Here is a 13,155-nt window from a genome sequence, read left to right on the forward strand (position 1 = left end):
ATTTTGGTAATATAAATAGGGCATTCCAACCATCAAACCCCAAAAACCAACACTTTGAAAATTTCCTAAAACTTGGCACCAAGCAGTAACTTAGCCAACTTTCACCACGAAACTTGGCTAGCTTGAACACCAATCAAAATGAAAAATTTCTTGCACCAAGATTTTTACAGTAGCATTTTGGCGAAATAAAGAGGGCATTCCAGCCATCAAACACCAAAAACCAAGACTTTGAAGATTTCCCAAAATTGGCACCATGCACCACAAACTTACCCAAGTTTCACCACCAAACTTAACTACCTTCACAACCCACTAAAATAAAAAATTTCATGCACCGTGATTTTAACAGTAGCATTTTGGTGATATAAAAAGTGCATTCCAACCATCAAAACCCAAAAACCAAGACTTTGAAAATTTCCCAAAACTTGGCACCATGCATCACAAACTTAGTCAAGTTTCACCACCAAACTTGGCTAGCTTCAAAACCCACCAAAATCGAAAATTTCTTGCACCAAGATTTTTACAGTAGCATTTTGGTGATATAAAGAAGGCATTCCAACTACCACAACCCAAAAACAAAGACTTTGAAAATTTCTCAAAACTTGGCACCATGCACCACAAACTTAGCCAAGTTTCACCACCAAACTTGGCTAGCTTCAAAACCAATCAAAATGAAAAATTTCTTGCAGCAATATTTTTCCAGTAGCATTTTGGTGATTTAAATAGGGCATTCTAACCTTTAAACCCCAAAAACCAAGACTTTGAAAATTACCCAAAACTTGGCACCAAGCACCAACTTAGCCAGCTTTCACCACCAAATTTGGCTAGCTTCAAAACCAATCAAAACGAAAACTTTCTTGCACCAAGATTTTTACAATAGCCTTCTCGTGATATAAGTATTGCATTCGAACCATCAAACCCCAAAAACCAAGACTTTGAAAATTTCCCAAATTGTGGCACTAAGCACCAACTTAGCCAACTTTCACCACCAAACTTGGCTATCTTCAAAACCAACCAAAATGAAAAATTTCTTGCACCAAGATGTTTACAATATTCTTTTAGTAATATAAAGAGGGCATTCCAACAATCAAACCCCAAAAACCAAGACTTTGCAAATTTCCCAAAAATTGGCACCAAGCACCAACTTAGCCAACTTTAACCACTAAACATGGCTAGCTTCAAAACCAATCAAAATGAAAAATTTCTTGCACCAAGATTTTTATAGTAGCATTTTGGTGATATAAAGAGTGCATTCCAACCATCAAACCCCAAAAACCAAAACTTTGAAAATTTGCCATAACTTGCCCTCATGCACAACAAACTTAGCCAAGTTTCACCACCAAACTTGGCTAGCTTCAAAACCACCAAAATGAAAAATTTCTTGCACCAAGATTTTTACAGTAGCCTTTTGGTGATATAAAGAGTGCATTCCAACCATCAAACCCCAAAAACCAACACTTTGAAAATTTCCCAAAACTTGTCTAGCTTCAAAACCAATCAAAATGAAAAATTTCTTGCACCACGATTCTTATAGTGGAATTTTGGTGATATAAAGAGGGAATTCCAACCATCAAAGCCCAGAAACGAAGACCTTCAAAATTCCCGAAACTTGGCACCAAGCACCAACTTAGCCAACTTTCACCACCAAAGGTGGGTAGCTTCAAAACCCACCAAAATGCGAAATTTCTTGCACCAAGATTGTTACAGTAGCCTTTTGGTGATATAAAGAGGGCATTCCAACCATCAAAACCCAAAAACCAAGACCTTGAAAATTCCCGACACTTGGCACCAAGCACTAGCTTAGGCAACTTTCACTACCAAACTTGGCTAGCTTCAAAACCTGACAAAATGCAAAATTTCTTGCACCAAGATTGTTACAGTAGCATTTTGGTGATATAAGGAGTGCATTCCAACCATCAAACCCCAAAAACAAGGATTTCGAAAATTTGCCCAAAACTTGGAACCAAGCACCAACTAAGCCAAGTTTCACCACCAAACTTGGCTAGCTTCAAAACCCACCAAAATGAAAAATTTCTTGCACCAAGATTTTTACAATAGCCTTCTGCTGATATAAAGTGAGCATTCCAACCACCAAACCCCAAAAACTAAGACTTTGAAAATTTCCAAAAACTTGGCACCAAGCACCAACTTGGCCAACTTTCAGCACCAAACTTGGCTAGCTTCAAAACCCACCAAAATGGAAAATTTCTTGCACTAAGATTTCTATAGTAGCATTTTGGTGATATAAAGAGTGCATTCCAACCATCAAACCTCGAAAACCAAGATTTTGAAAATTTCCTAAAACTTGGCACCAAGCACCATGATAAGTTGTCGTTGAAGCTATCAAATTAATACTACTTTTCAAGGCAACTTCAGTATTGCCAAGTAGTATTCAAGAAAGTAGATAGGGCTAAAGTAACCATGAGTCGTCTCCCAACGAACATGGAATTTGTTTTGAATATTTGACTCGTACGAATGTTATGCAATGCTTATGGATAAAAGTAGTGTTTGGAGACTGTTTAAAGAACAAATAAGAAACTTAAAAACAGTTACGATGAAATAGGATACTTCCACTACTTTTCCAAGATAGATTCATCATCGGTTATTCACAGATAATTGTTCAATTGATTATTATTTAAGTTTCAAATTAATTAAAGTACATTCTTGATTAATTTGAGGGCGATCATGCAATTAACCAATGTAAATTCTCAATCAAATGAAAAACCTTTCTAGATTATTCACAATAAATTCAACCAAAGTACATTCTCAATCAAATTCTATTGTGTTTAATCATGTCGATTCTTAAATCTCCATTTAATCATATGAAAGTTCCTAAATTAAATCAAAGTAGATTCTCAATTAAACCTAGAAACCCTAGAACTCATATAATCAATGCATGTAGATTCAAACACATTACGATGCAAAAATCTTTACTTTTAACAAGATAGAGATGAAAGACATAGAGAGAGAACAACTTAAATCAATAATCAAAATAAACAATTGCATTAACTTAACGTAACCTTAGAATCCATAATGGAATTACAGCAGAATAACTCTAGATGCTTAGCTCTCCATGAATGGAGTTGAATACAAGATGAAATAAGAGAGAGAAGTGGTGAATGAATGAATGAAGTGAAGTGAAGTGCCCCCTGGGTCTCTTTATATAGGGCTTGATTGGGCTTGGACGCTGAATATTCAGTTGACAGAATCTTTTATCTTATATCTTCCAAATAACTAAAAGATTTAGATAATTATAATATTATTTGGAAGATATTTTCTATTGATATTCCCAAATTAAACTAATTGAACAACTGAATTTTATCTTTTAGCTTTTCTGAATTTCTAAAATTACACATAAGTCCTGAAATTTCTTCTATCTGCACTTTAGTCCCTTCTGAATTTACCAAAATTGCACCAAAAGTCCCTGTTTGACCAAACTTTGACTAGAGAAGGCTTGTTGAGCATCTTTGACTCATATGGTCATGGCCAATGGGAGCTCGCCACGTGTTAGACCCTTTCCCACCCAAAATTAGGGTTTTGCAGATTAGAGGAAAGGGCTTCCATCTCCGCCTCTGCCTGTGCCGCGAATTGGAGAGTAGCGTGTTGAGGGTTTCGCTGTTTGGATTGATGGTAGCGCGTTGAGGGTTCCGCTTGTGTATTTAGAATAGGGTTGATGTACTCAATTTGAAACTTGTCTGTTATGGTGGTTTGCTTGTGACTATTGTGTGATAAGTAATGCTTGATGATGTTTTGATCGCGATTGATGATTGAGAATGTGCACATTATATGCTTATACAGGTGGTTCACAAGCCTTGTAAACAAATGCATGATGTTATGATTGTGATTATGATGCTAAGCAAGATGTGTATGTGGAATGTGAATGAGCTTATATGTGAGATTTTGAGCTCCAAAGTTGTTGTTGAATGTTATTACTTTAAAGCATGAATGACTTTGCCCAGGTTTTCTATGATTGAATCACTTTCTTGTTTGCATCGCATGATCAAGGCCATTTGTTGGTACCCTTCTATTAGCCAAATACATGAATTTAGCCCACTAAAAGAGACCCTTTGAACCCGTAGCCTTGAACATGATTTGAAAACCCTTTTTGAAAAGCTTTACCTTGAGTTAAGTTGAAATTATTCTGTGGTATTGATAAATGTTCAAGTTTGGGGTTGTTGGAGAATAGAAAGGGAAAATAACAAGCATTGAGCCAAAAGAGCATGTGAAAAGCAAAAGAAAAAGAAGAGAAAAGCTCAATGCAATAGAAAGCTGGGAATACTTAAGAATGGTTGTGTTTAGATGATTCTCTTAACTCAAGGCACTAGTAAAAAAACAGCTTTAGAACGCGTCTAATATGCTTCGGTTTTGGAAAACCCGAAGCTTATTAAAACACGGTGGTGTTTTTGTAATTAATGGGAACTTATATGCTACGGTTATGAAAGAACCGGTGCCTATACGTGATACTACTTCGGTTATGAAACAACCCGAGGCATAAAACTCTCTGCAACTCACCTACTCTCGCTGCTGCTCTCTGCAAGTCAGACTGACCAAGGTGATACCGCCTCGGTCCTTTGCAAAACCGGTGTCTAAAGGGTATACGACTTCGGTCTACAAGGCAACCGAGGCATAAAAGTCTCTGATTTTCTTCTGAAACTGTGTGCGCTGCAGCATATACTACCTCGGTTAGTTTAGAGCCGGTGTCGAAATACGATACGACCTCGGCTTTGAATGAAACTGAAGCATATAGTATTATTTTGAATTTTTTTAAAGATGTTTAGGCATCGGGTTTGAGTAGAACCGCATTTGTAGCTGACATACGGCTTCCGGTTTCAATTGAACCGAGGTAATATCCTTTGCTTTATTTTTACCAAAGCGATTTACAGTTCTTTGTCTTCCACCAGAGCCCCTCCTTTCTGAGAGTTTTCTCTTCCACCCGCCCTTCTTTCTCTTAGCAAACCTCGGTTTCGGTTTCGATTTCTCTTCGACCAAAGACCAAACGCGAACTGCTGCAAGGCGAACCTCGGTTTCGATTTTTGTCGCGGGTGGCCTTTGTCGTCTTCTCCGTGCATCCACCGCCGTGCCACTACAGTTCCACCCCCTCCTTCACCTCCATTGTCTCCGGCGAAGCGCTGTCCAGGTTGGGTGGCTCTATTTCTCTCGCAAACAGTAGGAGTATTCTCTCGAAGCGTTGCTTCTGCCATCGTTCCCGCCTCTCCACTGTCGCTCCACTACCTTTGCTGCCGTTGTTTGCCGCCACGGTAAGTTCTTTACAATTTCATTTGTCTGTGGTGATTGATATTTGTTTGAATGAAGAAAGGAATGTCTGTGGTTATTGATATTGGTTTTTTTTCCTAATTTTTTCCCCTTGATTGGAATTAATTTTCCCCACATTGAAGCACGAATTAGTGATTCTGTAATTAATGCACTAGATTTTCGATCCATGCTTGGCTTATTTGTTATTGTATCGAGACAATGGTGGTAGTATCTCTATTGTGGATGTTGTCCTTGGCGTGCACGTTGGGTGGTGGAAGCTGACGGTTCACGAAATGGGGACCCAAACTTGGAACAACGTCTCGATGATATCTTTTCTTTATTTTTTGTTTTTGTTTACCTGCCTTTGCTGTCAAGACAAAAATGATAAGGTTTGAAATTGGTATTCTCCGACAACAGTTATTCTCTTTTGTGTATGAGATATCCTTCTGTTTTGGAAAATAATGCAAAATGTGTAGCAGGTAAATCATATACAGTGGAGAAACCGGATAGAGAGAAATTGAATATTCTTCTGTTTTTTCTTGTCACCATTTCCTTCTAAATCAAGAGCCCCATTTCTCTAACCATTTTAGGGTGTCTCGCATGTGGAACTTGGAATATTGCTTGAGAACCTCACATGCCCAGTTTGTCGGCTATCACATAATTCACAAAAAATGAAACAAAATGGGACTTACTCTGTACAATTTTAAAAAATAGAACCATATTGGACGAAAATGGAATCAACATTGGCATGCAGATACAGAAGAAAAATACCCTATTACATTAAAATACCCTATGCAGATATTCTGAATACACTATTTAAAATTTACAAAATTAAAAATATGAATTAAAACTAAAAATATGAATTAAAAATTTTACATTAAAAAAAATAAAATTAAATAACATATAAGGAAAAAAATACTTTTAAGTCTTAAAGTTATATTTACCAATTCAGTTATATGAGTCATTCTAATTACTTCTAATTATAATTAAGTAAAAAAACTACTCTGAGAGTGGTAAGTGGTTAAGAAAATTAGGTAAAGATGTAAGAGGTTAATTTAAGAGGTTGGAACGAAAATGCACATTATCAAGAGAATAAAAGAGATGAGAATTTTACTATTTAAATGGGGTAATGCAATTTTTAATATGAAAAACTCTAAATTAACTCGTGACAAAATTTAAAATTTTAATACTTATGAAAAACATTTCATAGTTGCTTTTAATAGTATTTGACTGATATTTGTTTGTGGTGATTTTAATAGTCCTTTGCATTTATTTGATGTTGTATGTAGCATATGTAATTATTTGTTTGTTTGGATATATTCTTGTTTTTAATTAGCCTTAGATTCCCGTTTGAGATTCAATACAGAAATTATTTACTATCTCCAGATTTTTCTAAACAAATGTACTTTTTAAAAATGAATACAAAGGAGATGGTAATAATAATTTATAAGTATTGAATCTTGAATTGTCCGGCTGGACAGTTTAAGAAGAGTAATAACTTTTTATAGTTTATTATAACATATCAATTTTAATATACATGTCTTAAATTCATGAAAATTTACTGTTGTGTTTTGTATTGATCTTCGGGTGCATATTTGATTGTGATTTATAATCACTTTCATTTCGTGTAACCTGAAGACCAATGCGAAATGCTGGCAAAATTTCGTGAAATTTAAGATATGTTGTTTAAAATTTATATGTTTAATAAACTAAAAAAAGTGAATCTTCTTGAATGGGATAGGGTCACACCTTGAATACAAACACGATCAAAGTGATCATTCAAGATTATCGAAATTGTGTAAACAATTTCAGCAAACATGCGTACGGATAGAGGGTGGATTAATTTACCACGCATCAGCACTGAGTACGAGAGAGGGGTAGAAGAATTTATAGAGTTTACGCAACGTAATGCGAATACAAGTGGTGATGATGAAGTCAAGTTCAGATGTCCCTGTGTGAATTGTTTGAATGGGAGGAAGTTGAACGCAACTGATATTAGGGAACATCTTATCTGTGATGGTTTCATACGAAGTTATACAACATGGCACAACGAATTAACAGACTTTCCAACTGTCTCTCCAACTAAAAATGTTTATGATTCCACAATGGATATGGAAGATCAAGCAGAAGAAGACAACTTAGAGGACATGATCCGCGATGTTGGGCAGAAGCTTTTGCCCAAGTGCATGTGTATGAAACGATGTCCACTGATGCGGAGACTCCTTTGTATGCGGGTTCAACTAAGTTCACACGGTTGTAAGCGGTGTTAAGGCTCATGAATTTAAAGGCGAGCAATGGATGGAGTGATAAGAGTTTTACAGAATTGTTGTCGTTGTTGAATGAAATGCTGCCACATGGAAATACGTTACCCAATCGTAATTATGATGCAAAAAAAATTCTTTGTCCATGGGTATGGAATATAAACGGATACATGCATGTCCGAATGATTGCATATTATATAGGAATGAGAATGAAGTTTTGATAAAGTGTCCAAAATGTGGGTTATCACGATACAAGTCAAAAAACAACGGTGAAGATGATGGTCACAAAGAAAAGAATGGTTCTGCTTTGAAAGTAGTTTGGTACCTTCCACTAGTTGCCAGACTTAAGCGTTTGTTCGTGAATCCCAAAGACGCTAAAAACCTAAGACGACATGCAGATGAGAGAACAACTGACGGGCTGCTTCGTCATCCTGATTCAAAGCAATGGAAAATTATTGATCAAGAATTCCCCCAATTTGGTGAAGAATGTAGAAATCTTAGGTTTGGCTTAGCTACTGATGGAATGAATCCATTTGGTAATTTAAGTACCAATCACAGTTGTTGGCCCGTTATACTGATAATTTACAACTTATCTCCTAGATTGTGCATGAAAAGAAAGTACATGATGTTGTCAATGTTGATATATGGTCCAAAGCAGCCTGGAAATGACATCGATGTTTATCTAAGGCCACTAGTTGAAGACTTGAAGTTGTGATGGGTTGATGGGGTTGAAATATTTGATGTCTTTGCTTCAGAAACTTTCATGATGCATGCCATGTTATTTTGAACCATTAATGACTTCCCAGCTTACGATAATTTGTCGGGGTACAGTGTGAAGGGTCATAAAGCATGTCCTATATGTGAAGAAAACACTGCAGCTCAACAATTAAAACACGGAAGGAAGACAGTGTATATGCGTCATCGGCGATTTTTACAATCTAATCATCCATATCGAAGTTTAAAGAAAGCATTCAATGGAGAACAAGAGAAAGACAATGCACCTAGTCCACTTAATGGACTTGAAGTTGCTGAGAAAGTTAATAGAGTACATCATATATTTGGGAAAACGTCGAAGAAGTCTTTTGTAACGACCCCTTGGAAGAAGAAATCAATATTCTTTGATCTTCCATATTGGTCAAAGTTAGATTTTAGACATTGCATAGATGTCATGCATGTTGAGAAAAATGTTTCTGATAGCTTGATTTGTACATTACTAAACATCCAGGGAAAAACAAAAGATGGAGTGAATGCGCGTTTGGATTTGGTTGACATGAAGATCCGAGAAGAGTTGGCACCAAGAGAGATTGGTAAACGTACTTATTTTCCCCCTGCATGTTACACAATGTCCAAACAAGAGAAGATAAGTTTTTGTCTTTGTTTAAAGAGTATCAAGGTACCACAAGGATACTCTTCAAATATCAAGAGCTTAGTGTCAATGCAGGACTTAAAGCTTGTTGGACTGAAGTCTCACGGTTGCCACGTCTTAATGCAACAGTTGTTACCAGTCGCAATTCGTGGAATTTTGCCCAAAAAAGTTAGGCAGACCATAACTCGATTGTGCTCATTTTTCTCGTCAATTTGTAGTAAAGTCATCGATCCTACAAAGTTAGATGAACTTCAAAGCGAAATTATCATCATCTTGTGTCAACTAGAAATGTTTTTCCCTCCATCCTTTTTTGACATCATGGTGCATTTACTTGTTCATTTGGTCAGAGAAATAAAGTTGTGTGGACCAGTATACTTAAGATGGATGTACCCTATTGAGCGTTATATGAAGATTTTGAAAGGGTACGTCAAAAATCAATATCGTCCAGCAGGTTCAATGATTGAAAGATATATTGCTGAAGAAAGTATTGAGTTTTGCTCTGAGTATATGACTAAAGCATATCCGATAGGAGTCCCTCGGACATCATGGTTGAGTAGATATTCTACAAGTAAAAGCATCCGAGGTGTGAATGTGGTGACGAAAAGGCGTGAAGAATTGATGCAAGCACATCTGTACATACTAAACAACATAGATGAAGTGATCCCATTTTTGGAAGCACACAAAGCCGTTGTAAAGGACAACTATCAACAACAATCAGAGAAATGGCAGTTGATGGAGCATAACAAAACATTCTTGTCCTGGTTCAAATCTGAAGTTTCGAAAGAATCACGGTCCTCTGAGACTTTGTTGTGGTTAGCAAATGGCTTGAAGTTTGATGTTGTATGTTGTACAGGCTACGAAATTAATAATTGCACATTCCATACAAAGACTTTGGATGATAAAAGCATAGTACAAAATAGTGGCGTCAATCTAGAAGCTGAGTCCCTATAGTTTTCCACATCCAAAGATCAAAATCCTGTAGTTGGATCCATGAGATATTATGGTAGAATTGAAGAGATATGGGAAGTTGATTACTGATGGACAGATTTATGATCACCAAAATATGATGTCACAAACTTGTTTTACAATCGGCAAGTATGACCGAATCGTTCAAGTAATAAACTTGGTAAGACCAAGTATCGTTCTCCCAAAGGACTCACGGCCTAGTTTCGTTGTGTGGTTTGTTGATTAGCTAAGACTTAAGAACGAAATAATTGAGGTTTAATATGCAAAACAGAAAATAAACATGTATGCATGAGGTTTTGATCAATGGCAAAAGCAAAAGACAAGCACTTTCAATGAAATATATATATGAATATGTTGTTGGGGGTCAATTTCATCTTATCCACTCTCATATATTTTAGGAATTCAACATTCAATTCATCATTGTTAATGCCACTCTCTAAAGTACCTTTCAAGAAAGCTTCTCCCTAATTACGAGTTCATACAACTCCTAGCATTCCTAATAATTAGTTCATCAAGTGCAGGAGCTTAACGACAACCAATATAATATTGGGAGAGATTCCCCGGATCTAGACTTCCCCGTACGTGCCCGTATCGACAAAACCAATAATCATGCATCGAATGAGTTAAACAACTCAAGCATTAAGCAAAGAGGAAAAACCCTAACTAATGATGAAAGAAAGCATAGGTCTTAAATAAAAGATGTAAAAACAAATTCCATATATGAGAGCTTCAAAAGATTACATTGATTCCCCAACAAACATACAAAGTTTAGTTCACCATATTCATGGTGAACCTAGATGAATAACAATGAAAGAATGAAAGATAAAACCCTAGAAAGGTGAAGAGGAAGCCTGAGCATCCTAGATCCTCCTTCAAAGGGGTGGAAGAGAGAGTGTTTGCTTCATTTCTGTCAAAGATACCTAACCCTAGGAAACCCTAAAGCTTATATATTATTCGTAAATTACAGAAAATTAGGTCCAAGCCCATAAAAGTCCCGCTCAGCGGTAAGTGCGTGAGTCGTTTCTTCCCCTCGACGGCCATTTTGCCCCTCAACGGATCTCCCGTAAGCTCCTGAGTGCCGCTCAGCGGTGAACTGCCGCTGAGCGGTGACCTCGGCTTCTCCTTTTGCACTTTTTGATGTCTTTTCTGATTTCATCTCTCTCCTTCTTCACTTCTTTCACTAAATTTACCTTAAAACCTGCACAAAAACACTGAAATCAAGCATAAACTTGGCCAGTGATGGAAAAATTTATGAACACCAAATTATGATGTCACAAACTTGTTTTTCAATCGGCAAGTATGACCGAATCGTTCAAGTAATAAAACTTGGTAAGACCAAGTATCGTTCTTCCCAAAGGACTCACGGCCTAGTTTAGTTATGTGGTTTCTTGATTAACTAAGACTTACAAACGAAATATTCGGGGTTTAAAATGCAAGACAGAAAATAAACATGTATGCATGAATTTTGATCAATGGCAAAAAGCAAAAGATAAACACTTTCAATGAAATATAGATATGAATATGTTGTTGGGGGTCAATTTCATCTTATCCACTCTCATATATTTTTAGGAATTCAACAGTCAAATCATCATTGTTAATGCCACTCTCTAATGTACCTTTCCAGAAGGCTTCTCCCTAATCACGAGTTCATACAATTCCTACCATTCCTAATGATCAGTTCATAAGTACAGGAGCTTAACGACAACCAATATAAAATTGGGAGAAATTCCCCGGATCTAGACTTCCCCGTACGTGCCCGTATCGACAAAACCAATAATCATGCATCGAATGAGTTAAACAATGCAAGCATTAAGCAAAGAGGAAAAACCCTAACTAATGATGAAAGAAAGCATAAGTCTTAATTAAAAGATGTAAAAACAGATTCCATATATGAGAGTTTCACAAGATTACATTGATTCCCCAACAAACATACATAGTTTAGTTCACCATATTCATGGTGAACCTAGATGAATTACAATGAAAGAATGAAAGAATAAACCCTAAAAAGGTGAAGAGGAAGCCTCAGCATCCAAGATCCTCCTTCAAAGGGGTGGAAGAGAGAGTGTTTGCCTCGTTTCTGCCAAAGATGCCTAACCCTAGGAAACCCTAAAGCTTATATATCATTCGTAAATTACAAAAAGTCAAGTCCAAGCCCATTAAAGTGCCGCTCAGCGGTAAAATACCGCTCAGCGGTGAGTACGTGACTTGTTTTCTCCCCTCAGCGGCCATTTTGCCCCTCAGCGGACCTCACGTGACTTCCAGAGTGCCGCTCAGCGGTAAACTGCCGCTCAGCGGTGACTTCGGCTTCTCCTTTTTGCACTTTTTGTTGTCTTTTCTGATTTCATCTCTCTCCTTCTTCACTTCTTTCACCAAATTCACCTTAAAACCTGCACAAAAACACTGAAATCAAGCATAAACCTGTCCAGCTCTCTTATTTCTAAAAACATGAAGAAAAGCATGATTTCAAGCTAGTTTCTAAGTGTAAAGGTTGCTTTTAGTGTCAATTTTAATCATGAAAATAACAGTTTTTCAACTGTTATCATCCAGCTCTCTTATTTCTAAAAATATGGATAAAAGCATGATTTCAAGCTAGTTTCTAAGTGTAAAGGTTGCTTTTTGTGTCAATTTTAAGCATGAAAATAACAGTTTTTCAACTGTTATCACAACCCCAAACTTAGAACTTTGCTTGTCCTCAAGCAAACAAGATATAACTCAATCTTCAACCAATTCATATGATGGTTCACTCATTCAAAAATCCTCTTTTTAGATAAGTAAAAACTTCAATCAAACTTATGACCAAGAGTTCAATCAAGATGTGCACATGCTTTAGTGTTTCACAAAGTCAGTTAATACCCAACAAATGCTCTTTTTCATGAATGACCAATCAATTAAGCATGGATGTTCATGTGCTAATGGAATATTTCCTCACTAGGTAAAGTGTTTCACTCAACACACAAGTGTATAAAAGGTAATCACTCATTCACTCTACTATCACAATGTCACATGAATCAACTTTGCCTTTCATTTTACCACAATCCAAAACATTTACAAGCATGCATCATCACAAGGACTTTTCAATGGCTTATAATGTTGCTGGGCTAACAAGAAAATTGGTTTTTCTGGATCACAAAATCCTTAAGTTAAGAGAATCATAACAACACAATTTTTCTTATTCTTCCCAACTTACCTTTGCATTTGCATTGAGCTTTGCTTCTTTTTCTTTTATTTTCTTTTTCTTTGCATATTCTTACTTTTTAGCTCTTAGCTCAATGCTTTTCCTTTTTCATGTTTTCCTAACAACCCCAAACTTGA

The 13,155-nt window shown here is 36.5% G+C and overlaps 1 pseudogene; it reads left to right on the forward strand.

Annotated features, from left to right (window-relative positions):
• The first annotated feature begins 7,905 nt into the window (after positions 1-7,905).
• LOC148192211 (uncharacterized) lies at positions 7,906-9,915 on the forward strand (annotated as a pseudogene).
• Positions 9,916-13,155: the final 3,240 nt, after the last annotated feature.

The sequence above is a fragment of the Vigna umbellata genome, chromosome 10 (assembly GCF_029865625.1).
Source record: "Vigna umbellata cultivar VRB3 chromosome 10, Vumbellata_1.0, whole genome shotgun sequence".
In the NCBI taxonomy this organism is placed as follows: Eukaryota; Viridiplantae; Streptophyta; class Magnoliopsida; order Fabales; family Fabaceae; genus Vigna; species Vigna umbellata.